Here is a 19,720-nt window from a genome sequence, read left to right as displayed (position 1 = left end):
CATATCACGCATATCATAGATGAGAAGAGGGTACATTGGTGGAGCAGATGAGCAGGAGGGTACAGCGGTGGGGAAAATGAGCAGAAGGGGTTCAGAGATGGAACAGAAGAGCAGGAGGGTACAGCAGTGGGGCAGATGTGCAGGGAGGTACAGTGGTGGAAGAGATGAGAAGGGATTCAGCAGTGGGACAGAAGAGCAGGGGGGTACAGTGATGGACCACATGAGCAGGGGAATTCAGTGTTGGGGCAGATGAGAAGGGGGTTCAGCGGTGGGACAGAAGAACAGGGGGGTACAGGGGTGGGACAGATGTGCAGGGTAGTACAGTGGTGGGACAGATGAGCAGGGGGTTACAGTGGTGGGACAGATAAGCAGGAGGGTACAGAGGTAGGGCAGATGTGCAGGGTAGTACAGTGGTGGGGCAGATGTGCAGGGGGTTTCAGTGGTGGGGCAGATGTGCAGGGTAGTACAGTGGTGGGGCAGATGTGCAGGGTAGTACAGTGGTGGGGCAGATGTGCAGGGGGTTACAGTGGTGGGACAGATGTGCAGGGGGGACAGTGATCTGAGGTGTGAAGGTGCATGAATTGGGGCTGATCTGAGGCGTGGGAGTGCAGGATGTTAATTTCTCACTACTATTCTATACTACTACTCTAAGTAGTTTACAGAATTGACTTAAAAAAAAATCCTTTTCGTGATTGAGAGTGTGAAGTTGACATTTTTTTTGTTATAAAATCGACACGCTTAATTTCTTTGAAAAAAAAAATTGGCACACTGTGCGCCAAAGGTTGCCTACCCCTGGCCTAGACCGTCTTTATGTAGAGCAACGATTCTTTTTTTCTGATCCTCAGAGAGTTCTTTGTCATGAGGTGCTATGTTGAACTTCCAGTGACCAGAATATAGTTAGTCAGGTTGAAAAAAGACCATCTAGTTCAACCAAAAAAAACCCAAAAACAAAACACATATACACAATCCTTCACCCACAGTTGATCCACAGGAAGGCGAAAAACACCAGCAAAGCCTAATCCAATTTGCTACAGCAGGGGAAAAAATTCCTTCCTGATCCCCTGAGAGGCAATCGGATTTTCCCTGGATCAACTTTACCTATAAATGTTAGTACCTAGTTATATTATGTACATTTAGGAAAGAATCCAGGCCTTTTTTAAAGCAATCTACCGAGCTTGCCAGAACAACCTCTTGAGGGAGTCTATTCCACATTTTCACAGCTCTTACTGTGAAGAAACCTTTCCATATTTGGAGATGAAATCTTTTTTCCTCTAGATGTAAAGCGTGCCCCCTTGTTCTCTGTGATGACCTTAAAGTGAATAACAACACCAAGTTCACTATATGGACCACCTATGTATTTGTACATGTTGATCATATCCCCCCTTAATCTTCTCTTCTCAAGAGGGAGTAGATTGAGTTCCTCTAATCTTTCCTCATAGCTGAGCTCCTCCATGCCTCTTATCAGTTTGGTTGCCCTTCTCTGCACTTTCTCCAGTTCCCCGATATCCTTTTTGAGAACTGGTGCCCAAAACTGAACTTCATATTCCCTCTCTCTAGTCCTCCGACATTGGATACAGGCTCCTACTGGTCGTTGACTCCTTTACACGTAACACTCCAGTCTTCAAAAAAATAAAAGGGGGAGGAAGCCGCTTAGTGTTAAAAAAAAAGCCAGTAGTCAGGTTTAATGAAGAAACCACTGCACAGACTCATCCATCTGGTTACCAACTCTAACGTGTTTTACTCCTACATGGAACTTATTCGTAAACTAACAAATAGGCTCCATGTAGGAGTGAAACGCATTAGTTGTGGTAACACCAGATGGACAAGTCTGTGCAACACATCTTGAAAAAAATTGTATACTTGATTTTAAACTGTGAGCGGCTTTGTACCCATTTTTCTTTAGAACACTGCATTACAATGCATTCATTAGCTGCAATTCATTGACAGCAACCAAAATGCTGATGTAAGCGACTCTATAGCTGCTCCAGAATAACTAGTTTGACGATGCCTTGCTGGGTAATTTCTCTAACTTCCAGTCACCTGTACAACTACCATTATTAGTCATAATTTTAAAGATGACCACCAATAAATTTCACCTGTGACTCTATGAAGTGATCTTGAAGCTATGACCCATCGGTGGTGCCTAGGGAATAGTTTTGGATTGAGAAACATTGTCATAGATTTTGCTGCATGTTCCACCCCGTGAATTATGAAATCGCAATTCCACAGCTCTACACGACAGGCTGAAGTCATATTATTTCCTTCATGTTCACTCTAATATCCACCCACACACCTCGTCTCTGCTAGAACCAGAACTCACTGCTGATTCCCAGCCACACCCTGCTCCTGAACTCACTATTACACAGCTCTGTCGGCCTGCCTTTTAATCTGACACACACACACAAAGTAAAGGACTCCACAAGGGTGTAATTACATGCAGAGAAGCATATACGAGATCCTTGGCTGCCTGAGGAATAAACTATAGGATTTAGATACCCGACATAAAAAGAATGTTCACATCATTCGTGGCTCTGAAAAAACTTTGTGGCAAGGATGGAATGATTATAATCCAGTTTTAAAATTAAATAAGTTGTTTTGTGGGGAAAATACAAACGGTCACTTGCAGTGGGCCCTGGAATAGGGTTGCCACCCCATCCCTTTAAACCCAAACACATATTAATTACACATGTTCTGTGGCTGGTGGTAATTAACCTCCCTGGCGGTATTCCCGAGTGTGGCTCTGGGTTAAATTTCGGGATTGCATTGCAGTGTCCTGGTCCAGGTTACTCACCTTGTCACCAGGATCCTGCAATGTCCCCCCGCTGTGTCCCCCACCAGATTATCCACCCGACGCATGGGGGCGGAGCCCGGCAGGGAATTCAAAAAGTACACATACAGTACACTGTAATCTTACAGATTACATTGCTGTATCAAATCATTTCACCTCCCTTTTGTTCCTATTGCTTTGTCCAGTGCCCTGCATGTAGTTTTATATTATATATACTGTTTTTTCTGCCTGGAAACTTGAGAATGTCCATGGCAACCAAAGTGGTTTTAGACCAGCTAAAAAACAGTAATAGTAAATTAGAACACTTGCAGAAATGAGCGATTCGTGGGGAAATAAATTTTATAATCATTATATATTTTTTAATAATTATTTATAGTTATTAGACTCTTGTTTGGACAGATTTTAGTGTGTTATTACTAGAATTACAAGCCTACAATATAAAATGCCAAATTTTAATGCAAAACAATGTACCACTTTGAGATTCAAAAATTTTGACACAATCATACCGCCAGGGAGGTTAAACTCACTCGGTGCCATATCTGCATTAAATTAGCCTCAGAACCTGTGTAATTCAGATGTGTTCATGTTTAAAGGGATGAGGTGGCAAGTCTAGCCTGGAAGGAAAAGGGAGACAGTTGTGAGTACTGGACTGATGGCAACTGCAAATCCCTCTCCAAGTCATCTTCTTATGGACATGACAAATCAAGTCTTTTTTAGTTAGCAGATCTCAATAGATCCCACAGCACCAAAGGCTCTGCTTGATCCTCCCACTGCAGGTACCAACCAAAGAAGCCTGTCCATGCTCCATACCGATCCAGCTTATGGAACAGAGGGTTGCACCCCATTGACCTCATTTGTTAAAGCCAACTTTATAAAGCCAAGCAGCAGGCATGTTTCAAGCAGATTCTCACTTGGAGACCACATACCCTGATGTGTTTTACGCTTACAAGCTTAGTCATAGAAACTTCTAAGGGTGAAACTCGTCAAACTAGTGGACTCCACTGTGACCCAAGATTTGTTAGTGTGCCGCTGTGGCTCGATCACTGTGGGGAGTAGTGTGGGTAATGCCTTATCCACTGCAGGAATGCCAGCAAGGGATGGAGCTCACCCCAGCTTCTATAGTCACTAGAAGGAAGAGAGGAAGGATCCCTGGTGTCGCATTGAGGGTGTGGCCTGGCGGGAGCCCAGGCTGTGGTTGTCTTTCCCATAACCATCACAGGACACCGTGGATGTGCCGCACCAGGGATCCTTCCTTTCTTCCTTCTAGTGGTGGTCTTCAGGCAGCCATCTGCAGCATGTTTGGATTAATAAAGTTGGTTTTAACAAGCGAGGTCACCAGTGTGCAACTTGCTGTCTCATGGGTTGGATCTGCACAGAGCATGGGCAAGCTTGTTTGTTTGACACCTGATGTGCCCTTCAAGTAGAACTATAAGCAAAACCTTTTTTTTTTTTTATTTTAGATAACCCCTGTCAGATTTTTTTTCACCATCTGTACCCCATTGCAGAGATTTCCCTTCACTTCCTGTCCCATAGCCAAACAGGAAGTGAGAGGAAATTCCTGCAAACTAAGGCCCCTTTCACAGGATCAGACTGTTCAGGTCCGCCTGTCAGTTTTGACGGCGGACCTGAACGGGCGCTCCATGCTAGCCTATGGAGCGACGGATGTCAGCGGAGACATGTCCGCTGACATCCGACCCGGTCCGATCCGCTAAAAGCAGACGGATGCCTCTATGTTCGGATCCGTCACTGGCGGATCAGATCGGGTGAGATCTGATGAAAACAGACATGCTGTCCGTTTTCATCCGATCTCTCCATAGACAGCAGCGGCGCTTGACAAGCCCCTCCCCGCTCTGTGAGCAGAGAGGGACCTGTCATCCGCCGGCTCAGCGGAGATCAACGGAGAGATCTCCCGCTGAGCCGGCGGACCGAGGCGGACTCCGTGGAAGTGGATCCGCCTCATGTGAAAGGGGCCTAAGGGAATTCCAAGTCACCAGAACTAGTGTTCTCAGTGGAAGATTTCCCCTCTATTACTTTTCTGGGAAAAACACAAAATGTGTGATTTTCTTTTACTTTCACTTTCAATGATAATGATAAACAGGACAAATTGAGAGGGTGAATCTGCTTAATGGGGCACAGACAACAATAAAAACTTGCAAGCATTCTAATCTTTCTGCACTCAATCCAAAATAAAAAAAAAGGTTTGCCTTTAGTTTTACTTTCAGTGAAGGGAGAAAGCCAGTGCTGGGTTTTTAAGGGGGCAAAAGGGGCAATTTCCCCAGGCATCCTTGCCATGACCTTAATGTGCTTCTTCTTGTGCCACTCCTTTGTTGCCTTGGCGGGATGTTTTGAGTCATTGTCATGCTGAAGACTCATCCATGACCCATCTTCAGTGTTCTGGCTGAGGGAAGAAGGTTCTAATCCAAGATTTTACAATACATGGCCCCTCCATGCGGTAAAGTCAGCCTGTACCTTTAGCAGAAACAGCCCCAAAGCATCATGTTTCCAGATCCATATTTGACTGTAGGGAAGGTGTTGTTAGGGTCATATAGTCAACATTTTCCTTCCTCCAAACATGGCGAGTCTAGTTAATGCCAAAGATCACAATTTTGGTCTCATCTGCTCAAGCACTTTCTCCCAATACTCCTCTGAATCATTTAGATGTTCATTGGCAAACTTCAGATGGGCCTGTACATGTGCCTTCTTGAGGAGGGGGACCTTGCGGGCAATTCAGGATTTCAATCCATGGCAGCATATTGTGTTACCAATGGTTTGCTTGGAGACTGTGATCCCAACTGCCTTGAGATCATTCACAAGACCCTCCTGTGTAGTTCTGGGCTGATCCCTCACTTTGATGATGATCATCCTTACCCCATGAGGCGAAATCTTGCATGGAGCTCCACACTCAGGGCGATTGATGGTTATTTTGTATTTCTTCCATTTGCGAATATTCACTGCAACAGTTGTCTCTTTCTCACCAAGCTTCTCGGCCTTTTGGCTAAGGTCAAGTGTAGTAGGATAGTGCGAGGGATCTTCTTCTTTTTCAGGGTGAACAAACAAAGGATTTACCCAATATTCGCCCCATCTTTAAATTCAATAACCAGGCTGATAGAATTAGGCAAATATTTAATTAACATTGGCACATATTAACCGAAGACCCAATCATCGGGAAATTGGTTGAGGAAAAAACACATCTAACATTTAGAAGGAATAAAGCCATTAGAGACACTCTTACATCGAGCCATTTTTTACCCTGTAGGGGACCTGACCCATGTGTACGTTTGCCAAAGGGAACATTTAAATGTGGAAATTGCAACTATTGTCCCTATATCAATCTGAGTAAAGGGGTAATACTCCCAAATTCTGAGATTTTTCGACCCAAACACTTTACTAATTGCAATACAATAGGCATTGTATATCTTTTAACCTGCGGTTGCGGATCCTTCTATGTGGGTAAAACCAAAAGGAAATTCTGGCAACGAATTATACGATCATGTAACAGATATTACAACAGGGATTTTGGATCGTTCCATAGCCAAACACTTTGCCACCAGACACAAATATAAAGTAGATACTCTCAAATTCATGGCTTTGGCAAGGATAATCCTCTGCCAAGAGGAGGCAACTTTGATCGCATCATCCTACAAGTGGAATCTAGATGGATTTACAAATTAAAAGCTACCGTATCCCCAGGCCTTAATGACTTCATTAGTTTCACTCCCTTTCTAGATAAAAATTAGCTTGTTTGACCAGTATTTAGGGTTTACATAATAATATTGGATTATAGTAGTATATGAATAAGTCTTTTTTGCTCCTTTGGACAATGCACGTTGAACAAATTATTGATATGTGTTTGTATTGTAAACCCTGGTGATGTGGAGGAGGAGAGAGAGACAATGTTTGGAGTGGGAGATGGAAGGAAGAGAAAAGAGAAGGAAAATATTTAGATATTTTAAAAAAAAATGTTTTTTAGGGGACATGTGTCCCCTGCCACTTCCTGTCCGCAGCCCATGCAGAACCGGAAGTGACGTCATTTTCACATGCAATGTGGCTTTGCTCTGTCTTTTCACTGAGAGCTGACACCATTATAACATCCTCAAGGCGTCTGTTCATTGGAGGGGATACTCCCGTGCCACAGGTGGGGGCAATCTGTTCCACTTTTGTGGATACACCCCCACAGGTGAGGATGTTTCCTGGATCATTTTGGATCCTATATTTACACTCATTGTGGCACTTTTCCAAAGGAGAGGTGGATATGTACTTATATCTATCCAATTATCCACTAAGGTGATTGTCACAGAGATGCTTGGTTTTCTTATTTTGGATTTATCCCCTCTGTCTTAAATACATATTGAGATTCACATAGTTTGGCGTATATTGCTATACACCAGATATTTTTTCCCCCTCTTGGATATTTATGTTTACTTCTGCCTTTATAGGTAACAGATAAATATGTTGCTTATTCACTAATATCCTCTATATAGGATTACACCCTGCCTTTAATATATCTTACCTTTGGGACGGTAGGCAAAACATCTGAGACAGATCCTGTATTCCTCTCCTCTGTTGTTTTGATGATTTATGATATTGAAGTAATTGAACAACTATTAATATTGATTTTATAGCTGTAATCATATCTGATAATATGTATATTGTGTATATTTGTATTTACGGTAATTTTTGTTGTTGTTTTCTATAGTAAGAAACTCTGTATATAAGACACTTGCAACATATGTATGGTCCTGAGGAAGCAGGGGATCCAGCGTAATGCGTAGACCAGTTACAAGTACTTGTATCCATCAGATTTACATATTTCTGTATTTATCACAAAGTTTCTTTATGTATAACTACGTTTTTAATATTGTGTTTATGACAATGTTTTATGTGTAATAAAATGTATATAGATTTTTATTCAGATTTTGTTCTCATTTGGCATATTTAATGTCCCACTACTCTTTTGTTTCAAAAATACCATAGTATCTGTTCTTATCAGTGATCCAGTGGAGGCGCTGTGCTACTATCCTGACCTGACCAAGGTTGGGGTGGCGGCTATGCAAATCTGCTGGAGTGATTGGGGCTTGGAAGGTTAGTACCGGCTGGAACACAAATCAGGGCACCCACAGGCAGTTGGGGCACGGGAGTAATTCACCCAGGAAAGCTGGAGGAGCCCATTACCTCCTGATCTGAACGTTCTACCTTGTCTGGCCATGGGCTGGGAAGGCAGAGGGGCCGCGGTGCCTGTGCCCCCTGGGAGTGGTTGCCCTAGGGGTGCTTTTAGTAACACTTGGGTGTGGGACCCCACGGTGTGAACAGAACACGAGGTCACAGCACTAAAATTGCTTTCCCTTATGCACTGTGCCTCATGGGCTGGGCCTTTTGGCTAAAGTCCGGGGGAAAATTTTTGCTTACTAGGCCTCAGGGCCCAGCCACTGCACCATTTGCCACGGCTACTTTTTTATTTTTTATTTATTTTTCTCCTACTGTTTATCACTTTTGTGTGTGTTTTTCACAGATGAAGGGTGCGAGTCCTCGAGCTTACTCTGACGTCTAGGGAGAGGATGTGGTTCCTTCCTTCCCTGCTTCTGGGGGGGGGGGGTCTCTCTTCAGGAGAGCTCCCCTGACTTAGTGTTCGAGGATTGTTTTGGCTGTCCCAGAAGAATGGGGTCTGCCAGGCCTTCATCGGGGCAATAGCTAGTGTTCTGCTGTTTTGTTCAATTATCACAGCACCATGGCTGGTATGGTGTCAGAATGATTGAGGCACATTATTTCTTATATTACATTTTAATAAAAAATTAAATAGTTCTACTCACCATAATGCAAAATCAGTGGGAGCCCTGAGTGTGTCACTTGCCACGTGGCCTGCCATGTCGCCTGCCACCAGATGCAGCTTGTCACTTTCCACGTCGCCTGCCACCAGATGAGGAATGTCACTTGCCACGCTGCCCGCCACCAGATGAGAAATGCTACTTGCCACGCTGCCTGCTACCAGATCAGGAATGCCATGCTGCCTGCCACCAGATGAGGAATGCCACGCTGCCTGCCACCAGATGGGAAATGCAACTTGCCACGCTGCCTGCCACCAAATGAGGAATGCCACTTGCCCCGCTGCCTGCCTCCAGATGAGGAATGCCACTTGCCACACTGCCTGCCACCAGATGTGGAATGCCACTTGCCGCATCACCTGCCAGTGTCACTAGATGAGGAATGCCACGTCACCTGCCAGTGCCACCAGATGACTAATGCCACTTGCCACGTAACCTGCCAGTGTCACCAGATGTGGATTGTCACTGAATTGGTGGCACTGGTTCAGTGGTCGTTCTTGAGTAACGGAAGGAGAGCAGAGATGCAGGGCGGGCTGGCGATCAAAGAGGTGATGCTAGGCGGCGGAGAGAGATGATGTCATCTCTCTGCTCCCCTTTGCACCTCCGACATTCCGCATGCTGTGAGGGCGGAAGAGCGGTGACGCTAGGTGTCACCGCTCTTCCGCCCTCACAGCGTACAGAATGTCGGAGGTGCGGCAGGGAGCAAAGAGATGACATCATCTCTCTCTGCTGCCTAGCATCACCTCTTTGATCGCCAGCCTGTCTGCCTCTTTGATACACCGGGCTCTCTCTCTCTCAGCTGTCCGCCCGCCTGCCTTACATAGTTATTCCACGGCCTGGCTGTAGAGACGCTACGGCCCGGTAGTGGGCTGCGGCCCGGGGGGTTGACGACCCCTGATTTAAAATACACCTATGATAAAAATTATAGACCCTTCATTTCTTTGTAAGTGGGTAAACTTACAAAATCCGCAGGGGATCAAATAACTATTTTTCCCACTGTATAGCAGCTTACCAATCATTAGATGTGGTGGCTGACCTACTTTTCTTTTTTTTTTTTTAGCTTTTTTCCTGGGTGATCTGGCTAGTACCATACCTCCTGTATTAGTGAGACACAACTCTGGAGGAAGGAGCACAGGGGCACCTTTGGACAGCAGCATTGTCAGTCTGGGGGACGGGAGTGTTAGATGGACTAGCAGATTTGCTATTGAAGCTGAAGCTGAACTGAAGCTGAATTCCAGCTAACACTTTATCAGCAGTTACTGTTTTTTTTTTTGTTTTTGTTTTTTTTGGGATAAAGGTTTTACATACATTGTTTAATAATAAATGTAAAAAGGCAAAAAAACAGGCGTTCAGGAGGCGGCAGTCGCACCACCTCAATGCCTCTCAACTACTGCTATCCACCGCAGATCATTTTAGATGTTGGTAAGCAGGACCACTATTGTGAAAGAAGCCACCACTAAAGTTGTCATGCTAGGATTTCATAAAAGTGGCCTGTCCTGAGCCTGGGTCTGTTTTTCATTCACTGCTGACCTAACATGTGTAACAATATTGTCTAGAGACTCTAGAGAGTGAGAGCCTATACTATCTGTCTAGAGACTGGAGATAGCACACTTTTGTAGAAAGGTCAGTTGTGCTTTAAGAATAATACTGAGCCATTAGGAAAGCAGAGTGGGAGGGGCTGCTGTGCAAAGACTTACATGTCACTTGAAAACAGCAGGTCCCATTGTGCACGCGTTCCAGGTCACGTGATCTCCATTGCCTCTGCATTGTCTGCGTTCCTATCAGTGTCTTCATTGTTTTCAAATGTAAGGATCCCAAATCCCAAAAACAAAAATGTAACATATTGCAGTTTACCAGTCCCTTCATACGGTGGCTGCAAGAGATTCCTTTTTTTTTTTTCCTTTATTTTCACCTGGTGATTCTGGAAATAATAAAAAATACTTCCTGTCCTAGGATGCCAACAGTCATCACGCCACTGGATCTATATAGGGCTCTCACACTAAAAAAAAATATATAACATTGTTAGATACTGTATATCTATTATAGCTCACAGGAAACGACAATTTCTGGCAAGATCAACAGATATTTTCTGTACTTGCTGAAAATATTCTTAGCTTGAAAAAAGAAAACTAATGAACCCAGCACATCCAAGGACTGGTAAACTGCAATATATTTACATTTTTGGGTTAGATATGCTTTAAAAGCATAGTCCACCTTTTGCAAAGACGTAATGAATGCACCTACATTGCTAACAAATAAAAATAAGCATTTATTAAATTTTTGCATTAACTACTTTCGAACCGCCCATCGCATATATACTGCGGCAGGGCGGCTTGGCTACACGAAACAACGCACCTGTACGTTGTTCGCGCTGCCTGGACTGTTGGCCATGTGCACACGCCACCGCTGACCCGCTCCCGCTGTGTTAGGACACAGAGGGAGCCAATCAGCAGGTGCCATTGTCGGGGGGAATGACAGAACGGCGTTCAAGGAAGAGAGAGATCTGTGGTTCCTACTAATCAGGAACACCGATCTCTCTCTTTGTCTAGTGTCAGCACCCCCCACACAGTTAGAAAGCACACATAGGGAAAACAGTTAACCCTTTGATTGCCCCTGATGTTAACCCCTTCCCTGCCAGTGTTATTTATACAGTGTCAGTGCATTTTTTTTTTACCACTGATCACTGTATTGGTGTCACTGGTCCCCAAAAAAGTGTCAGTTAGTCCTGCTAAAAATCGCTGATTGCCGCTATTACTAGTAAAAAAAAATATAAAAATTCCTAAATCTATTTCATAGATTGTAGACGCAATAACTTTTGTGAAAACCAATCAATATACGCTAATTGGGATTTTTTTTTTTACCAAAAATATGTAGCAGAATACAAATTGGCCCAAAATTAATGAAGAAATTAGATTTTTTTTACATATTTTTATTGAGAATGTTTTATAGCAGAAAGTAAAAAATATTGCTTTTTTTTTTTCCCAAAATCGTTTCTCTTTTTTTGTTTATAGCACAAAAAATAAAAACCGCAGAGGTGATCAAATCAGCCAAAAGAAGCTCTATTTGTGGGGAAAAAAATGACATCAATTTTGTTTGGGTACAACGTCGCACGACAATTGTCAGTTAAAGCGACGCAGTGTCGTATCGCAAAAAAATGGCCTGGTCATTAAGGGGGTAAATCCTTCCGGGGCTGAAGTGGTTACTTGTCTACCAAGGTGCATTGATAAATGGCATGGTAGACAAAGGGTTAAAGCCATTGTAAAAGATCACCTTGTAAAACAAATCATACAGTTTAAAATAAAAATGAAATGCAAAACATTTTTTGTATAGATATAAAAAACTTGTTTTTCCTTTTTAATAAGTGATCACATTCCCTCTGTTCTCAGCTGCATAAATCTCATGCACACCGGACGTTATAAAAACGGCAGCAGCGTAAGCCGTAGAATTATTATTTTTTAGCGTTTTTCAGCTGCAGCGTTTTTTAGCTTTTTTTCACACAAAATCTTATGGCTCAAAAACCCTGATAAACGCAGAATAGCTGCGTTTTTCAGCGTTTTTAAGTTTTTATCAGAATTAGAGCGTTTTTACAACAGAAAGAACTCCTCTCAAAAAGCACTAGTTCTGGGAGTTTTTTACAGCCAGAAAACTCCCCTACCAAAAAACGCTGATAACTGCCTATGTGTGCATGGACACATATGATAACATGCTGGGGAGTTTATTGGCTGCAGAAAAAAACGTCTGAAGCCTAAAACAGCAACTGTAAAAATGTCCAGTGTGCATGATTTGAGGAGAGAAGGAGAAGCAGAAGCACACTGAGCTTCCCAGTGAATGACTGTGCAGTGGGGGTGTGTCAGGACAAGTCTGATCATTAGAGGAGAGCACACTGAGTTCCCAGCATAGAACTGACCATGCTGTGCTCTCCTTCTTAGTTTGGTCAGTTTTTAATAGGAAAGCAGAGGGACTAGCAGGAACACCAGGGATTTCACACAAAGGAAGCAATACAAAGAGAACAGGGTACTTTCTCATACAAGTACATGGTGGTACAGCAGTCACATATCAGGAATATGAAATGTTGGGGTAACAATCGCTTTAAAGCAAGCTCCCGGCTCCTTGGTACCAACTTTAACATCCAGTGAAGGGCTTTCAGATGAAAGTGATCCGGGTGGCTCTAGAGCCACTCAATCACTTTTATGGGGCTTGGAATGTGTGACACCCTTAACCCCTCCCCCCGCCTATGGTGCCTGCGGTGGTTCCCAGGCTCTCCCATTCCTCTAGGGATCTTGGTAACACTGGAAACTGCTTGTATATGGAGACCAGGAGGTGGTTGGGGAACAAATAACCCCTTTGACTAATGACATGTATTACATCACTTCCATGGTCACAGCTGTCATTCCACGGCTAGTGTAGCTTATGATGCAGCTAATCAAGCATGATCTGTGTGCTTGATTAGCTGCATTGGAGAGCAGGAGAGACATTGGGGGGGGGGTTTAAATAAAAACTCAATGTCTCCAAAAAGGGGACCTGTCATCTGCTCATTGCTATCAAATAGGGGCTGCTTAGCCCCCTTTGTGTTGGCAATAAAGTAAAAAAAAAAAAAAAAAGAGAAAATTAAAAAAAAGTGTAAGAAAAAAATTATATAAGATAAAAAAAAAAAAAATAATAAAGAAAATTTTCATCAGTCCTTTCACCCCTGTACACAACCGGTATCGTCACAAATGCCGGCATGAGAGCCAACATTCTAGGGCCATAATTTATGGTTAATTCTAAATTGAAAACTTGTAAAGGCTTTTAAAGCATTGCCTATGGAGTCATTTAGGTACCATATTTTTTTGTGATTTCACTGGCGTGTTCAATTTGAGGATTGACATCTGTTTTTTCTGAAAACGCATTCAACTTCAACCTGACTTCACAAAAAGCATAGTGCGTAATCCTTAATTTTTGATGTTTGCTGGGTCTAGCTTAATTACCCCCAATTCTTTGTATACTACATCCAGGGGGTTACTGGGGATGGTCAAAATCTTCAACGTAGGATGCCTCCAGCTGGCCAAACATTAATATAAAAGAATAAAAGAAAATTCATACAAAAATCGAAATGTTCTTTCAAACGAACATTCGATGGCCCAATCATTGTAGCAGAAATTTTACTGGGAATTTCAAATTTTTTCTGATCATTTTCAACATTAACCACTTGCCTACCCGGCACTTTTACCCCCTTCCTGCCCAGGCCAATTTTGAGCTATCAGTGCTGTCAATCTTTGACTGACAATTGTGGGTTCATGCAACACTGTACCCAAACTACATTTATAATTTTTTCACACAAATAGAGCTTTCTTTGTGTGGTATTTAATCACCACTGGGTTTTTTATGTTTTGCTAAACAAACAAAAAAGACTTTTGCAAACAGGTAATTTTTCTCCTTCACTAATGTGCGCTAATGAGGCAGCACTGATGGGCACTGATAGGTGGCACTGATGAGGCGGCATTGATGGACACAGATAGGTGGCACTACTGGGCACTGATAGGTGGCACTGATGAGGCGGAATTGATGGACACAGATAGGTGGCACTGATGGGCACTGATAGGCAGCACCCGTAGACGGCACTGATGGGCACTGGTAGGTGGAACTGATAGGCAGCACTTGTAGGGGGCACTGATGGGCACTGGTAGACGGCACTGATGGGCACTGGTAGGTGGAACTGATAGGCAGCAATGATAAGTGACACTGATGATGAGTCACTGATTGGCAGCACTGATAGGTGGCACTGATTATCAGCACTGGTGGGCACTGTTGGGACCGATAACAGAAGTTGGTTATAACCGGCTTCTATTTACTGTACATCCTGTGATCAGCTGTCATCGGCTGACAGCTGATCATGTAATAAAGGGTGCTTTGTTGTGCATATACTATGTTTGCCATAAGCTGTTTATGGATTATTTGCCTGTAATGATCTTACTAGCTATTTGATGATTTGCATGTTGTTCATTTGTCATTATTTTTATAGACCTTAGTACCCTATTCACATCTTCCCTAGAAGAAGGAATTTATTTATATTCCAAAACATGTTGGATATGTGAATGCAAATCCCATGCTTGGGTATTTCAACTTCTAAAAGACCCATCCAGGGTTCCTTTAATTTGAGTGTATGGTATCTGTGGGCAATATCGGATTGTCATATTTTCATTTGTAGTATGATATGTATCACTTTTTTACCTTTTTGAATAAAATGTATTGATTTTATATTTTCTTCTATCATTACTTCACTTACTTACTGCCTGTAAAACCCCAGTGGGGGTATTTTTACTTTTCTTGTGTATACCAATTAGGGATGTGGCAGACAGTCCTTTGGACTTTTCCACACTAAGCTCTGTATTTACCTTTGAGGGCCACTGTGATTGTCTCTTTCCCCCGATATGTGATCAGCCGAATTTGAAGGACTCAGCTATCACAGAGCATGCCCCCCGCATGCCGCAGGGGATGCGCAGGCAGTGCGATCACAGGATCTCTGGTTTGTAAGTCCGCGCTGTAGCCATCTTTCGGCTATAACGCGAAGGGGAAGCGGTTATGTCCCTCCCATGTCCATCTGTCCCTCCCCTTCCCTTGCCCTAGTCCCAAAGAAAGCCTTGTATTCTGGGAAAAGAATACAAGATGATTTCTGAATGGATGAGTTGAAGAGCGAGCAACTACCTATCATCACTGTATCAGCAATGGAGGTCACAGCAGATGAGCCAAAAGCTCGAAACTGACGGTAGAATGTGGAATTGAACCACAAATATTTTTTGCCTCCCCAACAACCCCCCAGGCGTAGCATGCCGAAAAAAAAACTAAGCTGGGCCAAGCACAAGGCGAAGAATAGATTCCATGGAATTCAACTTTAACTTATTTTTACCTTAATGAGTTTAGTAAAGACATTACAGTACATGGGATAATTCACCCTCAAATTTTGTTATACTTTGACTGTATAAGTCAATTTATAAAGAATATTGCACAGATTTTTGCGCTGTAGGACTCATGCACAGGGGTGAACTCTCTAGTATTGCATTTTGGTACCCGGAAGCTCCTGGTGCTGCATACAGTCACCCATAGACATGAATGATTGCAGGTGGCTGTGCAAAGCTATGAGCTGCTACTTGCATTTAAGAGCTGTGTGCTGGAACTTACGACAGTGCGCATGCGCTGCTTCACACAGGTAGCAGCGCATAAGTGTCTACAGCCACCTGCAGCCATTTATGTCTATGGACAGCTATACAAAGCAACAGGAGCTCCCTGGCACCAAAATACACCCGCGTGGAGAGTGCCCCTGTTTGCATGAGCTTTTAAAATATCACAGGCTTCAGAATGGCAAAACTGTGGGGGATATTTACTAAATCAGAACCTGGTACAAGTGTGCATGGTAGCTTCTAACTTCAGCTTGTTCAAGTAACGTGATTGTAAATGATCACCTTGTAAAACAACCCATTCAGGTTAAAATGGAGATGAAAGGCAAAACCTTTTTTGTATAGATTTAAAAAAAACATTATAAATGCCTTATTTCCCTTGTTATAAGGGAGGAGAAGCAGCAGCACGGAGCTTCCCAGAGAATGGCTGTGCAGCGGGGGCGTGTTAGGACAAGTCTGATCATTGGAATAGAGTACACTGAGTTTTCAGCAAAAAGTGGCGTCGGGAGGGGGGGGCTAACCGGGGCTATAGCCCCGAGTGGGCTCCCAAAAAGCCCCGGGTTTCATATTGTTAATTCAGAATTATTACCCCAGAGCCCCAATGCCTGGGGTTGGCCGGGAACTCGGGGCTATACAGGGCTGGACAGGCCGCCTGCCCTGGAGCCGCATTGCAGGGCCAATCCTGGGGGTGCACGGGCTGCCTATGAAAGGAAGGGGGAGGGGGCGAGCGCTGCCGGATTACACAGAGTGGGGATCTCCCGCTTACCCGGCGCGGTGAAGTCCCACCTCCTGAACCGGCTCTTATGGACGTCACATTATCCAATGCCGGGACGTGCGACATCCATCATAGGAGCCAGTCCAGAAGGCGGCACTTAGTGTGACACTGCGGCCATGCTGGGTAAGCAGGAGATCCCCGCTCTGTGTAAACTAGTGGCTCTCCTCTCCCCATGCACTGGCAAGGCTACGCTGATGGGCACTGGTGAGGCTGAGCTGATGAGTGTTGATCAAGCTGCATTGATGGGCACAGGTAAGGCAGAGCTGATGGGCTTTGATCAGGCTGCATTGATGGGCACTGATCAGGCTGCATTGATGGACACTGGCAACAATGGCAAGGCTGTGCTGATGGGCACTGGCAACGCTGCATTGATGGGCACTGGTGAGGTTGAGCTGATGGGCCCTGATGAGGCTGCATTGATGGGCACCGGTGAGGCTGCATTAATGGTCATTGGTGAGGCTGAGCTGATAGTCACTGATTAAGCTGCATTGATGGGCACTGGTGAGGCTGAGCTAATGGGCATTGATCAGGCTGTATTGATGGGCACAGGTAAGGCTGCACTGATGGGCACTGATGAGGCTGCATTGATGGGCTTTGGTGAGGCTGAGCTGATGGGCACTGGTGAGGCTGCATTGATGGGCAATATTGGTTAGGCTGCATTGATGGGCACTGATCAGACAGCATTGATGGGCACTGGTGAGGCTGCATTGATGGACATTGGTGAGGCTGCATTGATGGGCACTGATCAGGCTGCATTGATGGGAACTAGTGAGCCAGGCAGCAACCAGCAAGTGAGCCTAACCCCCCCCCCCTCCCCCCATGATGCCGGGCATGTGCTGGACTTACTTTAAGATGTGGGAGGGGTTATCAAATTTACCTTTGGGCTGAAGCCCCTGCTCTTTTTCCCACCTAGCAACACCCCTGTCAGCATAGCTAGAGATCTGACCAGTGTACTCCCCTGCTTAATGTGGTCAGTTTTTAATTGGAAAACAAGTGGGCTAACAGGATCACCAGGGATTTTACATAAAGGAAGAAATGCAAAGATTACAAGATACATTCTCATACAAGTACATGGTACAGCAGGCACCTATCAGCAATATGAAATGTTGGGGTAACAAACACATTAAAGAGGAACTTCAGTCATTTTTTTCATCTTTCCATCTATTAAATCTTCTGCCCTTGTTATTTTAACTTTGGATAGTAAAACATTTTTTTTGTGCCAGTAAATACCTTATACAGCCCACTTCCTGTTTCTTGTCTGGTAAAAAGCATAGGCTTATGACATCCTGCACAGCTCTCTCTCTCACTCTCGTGAGAGTTTACCAGGAAGGGAGGGGGGGTGAGTCATAAGAGGGCCAATGAGAGCTGCAGGGCTGGAGGTGTGCCTCTGTGTGTCTGTGTAAATCCAGGAAGTAAACAGGCAGCAGCTTCAGCTGCCCGCAGTTAAAAAGGGTGCAACCAGACTCAGTGGAGGGAAATTTCTTCAGCATATTTGGTACAGTACAGAATCACATTATATATAAAATTATATGCAAAGTGGTTGGAGGGAAGTTTCAGAATGGCAAAAATATTTGTATTACAAATTATGTGAGCAGACTGCAGTTCCTCTTTAAGCTTTGGCAATAAAACCTGGAAGCTGATTGGTTTGAATGCAGAGCTGCACCAAATTTTGCACACATCCGTTTTAGTAAATAACCTCCAATGGGTTTCAATGGGGTGCCTATTGTGGAAAGCAGGAAAAAGAGCAATGTTTGGTGCTTATGAAATACTACTTAATGAGATAATAAAGCTTTTAGCAGTTAAATGTTTATTTGAAGTGCAAATATAAGTACTTTAAATCAATGCAATATTTTGTTTGTGAACTGAACATTGATGCGTAATAAATTAAATAACTCACAAATAAATTATATTTTACATGTATACATAGAAATACCTCCTCTCTGTTCCCGCAGTAATTCATTCCACCACTAGATGTCCTCTCTTTACCTGAAAGACTGAGGACATTCTGTGAGTGCAGAGAATTACTGACCGTGCCCTGGAGTGTCATCATGGTGTCCTATACTCACAAACATTATTAACGTAATCACATCAATGCTTCACTCTATGTTATTTAGGACTGCCCACTGATCCAAGGAAAAATATGACCCTGCATATCATATGACTGTCCTAAAAACTGTCTGAAAAACATACATAAAAATGCATAACAATAAAACAATTAATGAGGCTTTATTTACTTACAACCTTTTCATTTTGTTTCAATAGCAAAGGACAGCCTTTTTTTTTAAATTATAGCAAAAGTGTTAAAAGGCCTATGCACATTGTTAAATTATTATCCTATGGAAGGGATTTTTTTTTTAACTTCTTCAGATCCGCACTATAGCCGAATGACGGCTACAGCGCGGACCTACCTTGCCGTGAGGGCGTCAATAGACATCCTCCTGTGCCCGAGCGGCCTGCGCGCCCCCTGCAGGAAGCGCGCTCTGATCAGCAAGTCTATGAAACTCGGCTGATCACAGATTGGAGTAAGGGGTCGATCCCGACCCCTTACCACATGATCAGCTGTCAGCCAATGACAGCTGATCATGTGATGTAAACAGAGCCGGTAATCAGCTATTTTTTCTCCTTGCGCTGACAGCGTCCCGATCAAGGAGAGCTGCCGTCAGCTCATCTGTGCCCCCCTGTCAGTGCCACCTAGCAGTGCACAACAGTGCCGCCTACCAGTGCCCACCAGCGCCACCTACCATTTCCCACAGTGCTACCCATCAGTGCCCACAGTGCCACCTATCAGTGTCACCAATCAGTGCCTCATCAACAGTGCTGCCCATCAGTGTAACCTACCAGTGCCCATCAGTGTCATCCACCAGTGCCCATCAGTGCCATCTATCAGTGGTACCTATCAGTGCCCATCAGTGGCACCCATCAGGGCCCATCAGTGACATCTTATCAGTGGCCATCAGTGCCGCCTTATCTGTGCCCATCAGTACCGCCTTATCTGTGCCCATCAGTACCGCCTTAGCTGTCCCTATCAGTGCCGCCTTAACTGTGCCTATCAGTGCCCACCAGTGCAGCCGTTCAGTGCCCACCAATGCCACCTCATCAGCGCATATCAATGAAGGAGAAAAATAACCTGTTTGCAAAATTTTATAACAGACTATGAAACATGATTTTTTTTTTCAAAATTTTC

Source organism: Aquarana catesbeiana, linkage group LG06 (assembly GCF_042186555.1).
Source record: "Aquarana catesbeiana isolate 2022-GZ linkage group LG06, ASM4218655v1, whole genome shotgun sequence".
Classification (NCBI taxonomy): domain Eukaryota; kingdom Metazoa; phylum Chordata; class Amphibia; order Anura; family Ranidae; genus Aquarana; species Aquarana catesbeiana.
Note: the sequence above shows the minus strand (reverse complement) of the source record.